Genomic DNA, 6,873 nt, shown 5'->3' on the forward strand with positions numbered 1-6,873 from the left:
CCAGGCTTGGTCATAGATGCTTTCATAAACACCATGTTACCTACATTTCACAAGGAACCTGTGAGTTAGAATTGCCAGTTTACAAATGGAAAAAATAGAGGCTTGGAAAAAGTCAAATAACTTGACTTAGGTCACACAGCTTATAGTTAGTGTGTGCCTGAAACCAGGATTCATATCTTTCTATCAAACTGCAAGGCCCTGACTCACAGTACTCGCTCCAGTAAGAGGATTTATATTAGGGAGTGGAAGCTTTGGGGGAAATTCAGAATTTTTCTCATTAAATAATCATTTAAGAGACATTAAACTCTTGAATCACAAATATTTATTTATTTGTTTGTTTATTAATGAAAATATAGAACACTTCATGAGTTTGCTTTGCACATAGGCTGTGCTAATCTTCTCCGTATCAGTCCAATTTTAGTATATGTGCTGTCAAAGTGAGGACCAAATCATATTTTAGTTCAGTCTGATAACTTATGTATAAATCATATTTTCCTTGAAATATATGTGTGTAGAGTATTATTAAAAATTGTAAAACATTTTGCTCAGACATGACCTGCTGCCCTGTATTTCCCTTTATCTTGGGACTCTGCATTACTTTTGGAATGAACAGTGACCCAGGACGTCAGTTGGTAGGGAGAAAGATAGGTTTGAAAGTTGTCACTGAAAGGGATTTTATCATATGGAAATAACCAAGTAAGTGACAACTTATGAGTAAGGTTGTTCATTGCAGTATGATTTATAATGGTAAAATTTAGCAGTACTCAAATGTCCAATAAGAGTTTAGATAAATAAGAAGCTCCTTTGTACAATGGAAACTTTTTCAGTGGTGAAAAATAGTGGTGTGCTGATGGGTGATGGATACCTAGGGGTTCGCCATCTTATCCTGTTTTGCGTGTATTTGAAATTTCCCATAATAAAATATTTTTATTTTTTTTTTAAAGATTTCTTGATTTATTTGGGAGGGCAAAGGAAGAGGGAGAGGGACAAGCAGACTCGCCGCTGAGCAGGGAGCCCAATATAGGGCTCAATCCCAGGACCCCGAGATCATAACCTGAGCTGAAACCAAGAGTCGAATGCTTAACCAACTGTGCCACCCAAGAGCCCCAATAAAAGATTTTTAAATATGTGCCATCTTATAAATAATTTTGTGATATCTTATGTGGAAAAAGCAGATTATTAAATGTAGCAGAAATTTCTATTGCTTATCTGTATTTTCCTCCCCTTTCAAGTAAGTGGGAGGAGTGTACTTCCCTTTTCCCTAGCAGTTGAGCAAGACCGTATAACTGATCAATAGATGTAGGTAGAAGTGACGTGTCACTTTCAGGCAGGAGCAATTAATTGCCAGTATGTGACTCTCCAGCCCCCTTTATTCCCCACCTCTGTAACTTAAGACATTCCAAGTGGTAGAGCTTTTGTCCCTGAATGAGGCCAACATCAAACAGCTCCCTGACAAAGTAGAGTGGATATGTAGTGTGAGCAAGAAATAAACCTTTAATGTCTAGAGCCAGTGGGATGTTTGCTGCCACAGCATTGCGTAGCGTATCCTGATTGGTAAACAATGTAATTTAACAAGAATACTCAGCTTGCTCCCCCTTCTCTGTAAAGTCTTTATGCAAATTGCATTCTCTGGGTCACTTCTCTGCTGAAATATTTAAAAAGTCAGAGCCCATAGGGTTTGGGAGATCATCGGGTCCAGTTATAAATACTGAGGCCCACAGAGGTCAAGTGATTGCCTACAACACAAACATTGAGAGCTGGTTCCTAATATAATATAATTTTATTGTTTGTTTCTCCCATTAGACTCGAAGCCTCACGAGGACAGGGATTTTTGCCTGCCTGCCCAGCTGGGACTAATCCCTGCAACTCAAAATGATGGTGAGTGATAATCACCATGTATATCATACAATACTGTCACTCAGACATATCACATTTTGCTCTTATTCCAACTTAGAGAAAGGTAAAACTATGGTTATTTAAAAATTGAGGCCTAGAGGAAGTAAGTGGTCTTCTCTAGATCAAAATTACACAGCTGAATCATAACAGCTTACGATTTTCTGTGGTCTTTTCCTGTCCTAAGCATCTTCCATGTTTTCATTAACTTTGACTCTCACAACAACTTTGCAAGATCAACTGGATTATGATTCCCTTTTACAGGTGAGGGAAAAGACAAAGAAACATCTATGGAATTTAATGAATTCATTTCGCTAACATTTGCTGAATACCTGCTAAGGCCAGGCACTGCTGTATTCACTAAGAAAAGAGTACTGGACAGACAAAGTCCCCTTCTCACAAAGTTTACTCATATCTGTGGGGGGCGGGGCATGGGGAGAGAATGATGTCTATCAGAGCCTCGAATGCCCCCTTACAGCCCCTCAGCCAACCTCTCAGCTGAGCTTCTCCCTGAGGGTTTCCATCACTTGGCACTGATAGTGTCTCACCTCACACGTGCACCTACACATCTTTGTTTTCTGTCCCCAGGGATATTTTGGCCTAGAAGCATCTCAGATGCGAGCAAGGAATTACCATCTGTGGATGCAAACTTCAACCAATAGCAGATGGGAGCTGATGGATAAAACTCCCAATTTCCAATGCAGACAGGCAAATAATGAGAAGTTTAATGAGCAATTATGTAAAGTACTATCGTGAATAAAAAGCAGGGTGAAGGGGTAGAGAGGGATCCTAGGATAGGGATGGCAAGTCTCTATTTGTGGGTGGATGTGCAAGAAGGACCTCCCTGGGGTGGTGGATGGTGGACTAATGACAAGGAGGCAATCCTGTAAAGATCCGGGGCTAGGGCTGGGAAGGAATGTTTCAGGCAGATGGAAGGGTAGGTGCAAAGGCCCTAATGAGGAAACAGACATGAGTTAGAATAACGTGAAGAAGTGGAAGATGAAGTCAGGGGCCAGATCAAATTGATCTGGTTTGATTTGTTAGCTGGTAAGGAAAATCAGAAATTATTTTCATTGGGAAGGACCGCAATAGGAGGGTTACAAGCAGGGCACTGATAGGACTGAGTGGAGTCTTCCAAGTCCAAAGACCAAGCTCTTAACGTTTGTATAAGGGCATGGAGTCAGTTGTCATAACCAAGACGAATTGACAAAAGCAGAAATTTATTTCTGTGTTGTAGAACCATCCAGGCATATAGCGGCTCCATGGTGCTGGGACTCCAGAATCCTTGTGATTTTTATTCCTTCAACAAATATTTATTGAGTGCTTAATATATACAAGGCACAGGAGATAGAGTGGTGAAAAATATGGATGTATATGTATAAATTGTTGCCCACATTCAGCTTATATTCTTGTGTGGGGGGCATAGACAAGAGACAAAAATATAAATTGTAAGGTATGTTAGAAAGTGGTAAGTGCTAAGAAGAGCAAAGCAAGCATGTAATGAGGAGGATGGGGGTGAGGTGGAGTTGTGATTTTAAACAGAATTTTCAGGGTAGGCCTAGTTGAGAAGCTAACATTCAAACAAACAACATCAGGTGTGCAAGTTAACCACGTGGCTATCCAAAGGAAGATCATTTCAGGCAGAAGGAACAACCATGCAAAGGCCCTGAGACCATAGCATACCAAGTGTATGGGGAACAGCAAGGAGCTGCTAAGCACCTGGAGTAGAGAAGTGGGGAGGAAGTAGTAGACAAACGCAGAGAGGTAAAAGGCCCAGATCATGAAGATCTTTATAGGCTATTGCTAGGACTTCCCATCTCTTATGGAGGGGGGAAGCATTGGGAGGGTTGGAAGGGGGTGATTAATCTGACTTAGGAGTTAAAAGAATCACTCTGGTTTCTCTATGGAAACAGACCGATGGTGCGGAAAGAAGGGAGTAGGATAAATGCTGTGAGGTCATAAATAGCTATTGTAGTAATCCAGGTAAAAGGTAATGGTGGCTGGCACCAGTACAGGTGGTGAGAAGTCATTGAATTCTGGATATATTTGAACGTAGAGCCAATGGGATTTGCTAATGGATTGGAATATCTTTAGATTCTCTAAGATTTTTAGACTGAGCAAGATGAAGTGTTAAGGAAGGATGAGGCTGCAATACAGTGGGGTAGGGAAGATTGCAGATGGAGCAGGGGGTACCATCACAATCCAGGAGTTTTCCCTCATCCTTGTCATCAAATATATGTTGCTACTTCACTCTGACTCCACATTCCTACATGTGGAAAGAGAGGAAGAGACAATGTGAGGACCTTCCTTTCATTTTGAATGCACACATCTGATGTTCCTCATATGCCTTCCACTTACTTTCCTTTGGCCAAAATTTTGATACCTGGTTTCAGGATGACTAAGCAAAGTAGTCCGCACCTGGACAGTCATGAGCTTAGCAAAAACTTGAATGTACCATTCAGAAGAGAGAATGGGAGAATGGAGAGTGGGGAACCATTTGCAGTCTTGGTCCACAACCCCCTTGCCTTCCCAGCCAGCACAAGTCTTCTGACTCTTGCTCCAGGGCTCTTCCTTCCACAAAGACCTTCTTCCAAACAGTTCCTTCTTGTTTAAACAGTGAAGAATTTATCACAAATCGTATCCCGCCAATGCTAGATGGAGTGCTAGCTTAAGTAAGGACATAAGTTAGCTCCCCATTCCTTTATCCAACAAACATTATCTGCCTACCTCCAGTGATCACGACTATATAATGGGAGCTGTGGGAAAAACAAAAACTAATAAAACATGGTCCATGTCCTCAAAAGTAAAGTGGCAAAGGAGGGAGGAACAGACATTTACACAATGAATTCTAATCAAAGGCAAATTTAAGGAATAATAAGGTGTAAGCAGGGACAGGGGTAGTTGGTGGACTGCTGTTTGAGTTGGCCAGTGAAGAATAGGAAAAATTTTGGTGGACCAGAAAGGCAAGGGTGGGCATTATAGCACCAAACACAGATGTTGGGGGGGGGAGGGAAAAACACATAAAATTTAAGGAATGATGAGATATCCAGTGGGCTGGGGTATTGCCCGGAATGCATGGAGGGATGTAACATGATATGATGTTGGAATGATGTCCTGGGGTCAGATAATGACAGCGTGAAATCCCTCATGAAGGTGATTATACTTCATTCTGCAGGTGTTGGGAGCCATTTAGGGTTTGTGAATTAGGGAGTGACTAGATCTGACTTTAGTTTCACGGCAATTACTCTAGCAGTAAGGTGGATTGGGTGGGGAGAGAGAGCTTAGAGGAAAATTATCCCCCCTGCCCACTTTTGGGAATGCCTGTCCTTGAATCTGTCAACTGCTCACTTTTCAAACTGATGGTTTCTCTGCTGAGCTTCTCAGTGTGTTCTGGACTTTCTGGAATTTGATGGTCTTCAGTGCTGCAGACATGAACCACCCCACATGTTTACATTGTGCCTGGAGAACCTGGAGGAAGCAAAGCATCCCACAGAATGCCTAGGGAATTATAGGACTGAAAGATATTTGTCACAGCCTTGGGCAAAGATGTGGCCCTGGGTAGCTTCTCCACTTCAGCTCATGTAAAAAGTCAGTGTCCATAGTATTTGGCAGATCCTCTAATCTGGTTACATATGCCAGGGCCCATGGAGCTCTAGTGAGCACCTAGGGCACAACGATTCTGGGCTCATTCCCAATATCATGGGCTCCTTCATCCGGTGCTTTACCTCCCACCAATAACCACAAACAATCGTCCTCACCATAGAGTCTTGTATTTATACTAGTCTGGGCCCAGCACTTGGGCTAGCATGGGCTGAGAAAAAATGGACAACTATTGTTTGGAGTAGCTACCCCAAAACTTAAAGCACTTTTTAAGTCTAATATTTGATACTCGTTAGCACATGTCCAGTCAAATTACAGAATCATAGAGTCTCATAAAAATTTTAAAGTTCATCTGGTCCATTATACAATCTTCAGAATTCTAAAACTTGGCCTTGTGAAAGGTACAAGGGCTTCGACCAATTGTTGTCTTGGGTTACAGAACTATAAAAATGTATTAGTTATATCGTTCATTCACTCACCAAAGGGAGTGGCAAAACCCATTCAAGATGCTTATAGCCCAGTCCTCAAGATGCTTATAGCCCAATAAAATACCTGTATATGTCCTTAATTCTTTCTCTACTGCCCTCAACATCCTTGTTATTGATTTGGCTTGTTTGGCAATTTTAGCACTTTGTTCCTAGATTTATTTAACAGCCTGAATTTGACTTTAGGGGAAAGCATAAGTCATATAGAGACACTTCTCTGCTATCTTTCCTCTAGCCCAGACTGCACCTCGCCTAGTGCAAACATCTGCTGAAGCCCAAGTTCTTGCTTTGCTCTCTGTGTTCACTGGAGAGATTTTCCCCAGCCAGAACTAGTAATCATTGACAGGCAATATGGAGACCCTTGATGGGGCCTGGAAACAAATTGCCTTGGTGAAAAACATGCTAAACCTTAGCCATAAATTACCCTGACAGTAGTAACTAGAGAGAACCTGGTTCAAATAAAGATTCCTTTGCTCCGTATTGGAGTTTCACATCTTCTTGGGGCTAACCCCCTTGAATGAGCCCATCATCCTTGTCATAAGAAGACTTCACGCTCTTCAGGTACTTTTTCACTCTTGAAGCACATACTGGCAGGAATGGTGTGTATGCTCCAAGATAGAGCCAGTTGTAATCACAGTAATAAGCTTGGGCAAAACTCTTTTCTGTTTACAAAGCCCATTTGTTCTCAGTGTAGAGAGAAGACAGATGGAGGTTGGGGGTGGGCTATGATTAAGGTGTTTCTGCTTCTCTTCTACCATATATTACCAAATTCTAATTCCATAAGTCCAAGTTCTACAGATCATTAGTACTTAATGCACAAAACAGTTGCATACAGTGCTAGTCAACCTAGAGAAATACAGGTATTGGGATCTGTAGGCCTAGAGCTGTGTTATCC

The 6,873-nt window shown here is 41.7% G+C and overlaps 1 pseudogene; it reads right to left on the reverse strand.

Annotated features, from left to right (window-relative positions):
- Nucleotides 1-346: 346 nt before the first annotated feature.
- LOC121104854 lies at nt 347-445 on the reverse strand (annotated as a pseudogene).
- Between the last annotated feature and the right edge of the window lie 6,428 nt (nt 446-6,873).

Source organism: Ursus maritimus, unplaced genomic scaffold (genome assembly GCF_017311325.1).
Source record: "Ursus maritimus isolate PB19 unplaced genomic scaffold, ASM1731132v1 scaffold_23, whole genome shotgun sequence".
Classification (NCBI taxonomy): domain Eukaryota; kingdom Metazoa; phylum Chordata; class Mammalia; order Carnivora; family Ursidae; genus Ursus; species Ursus maritimus.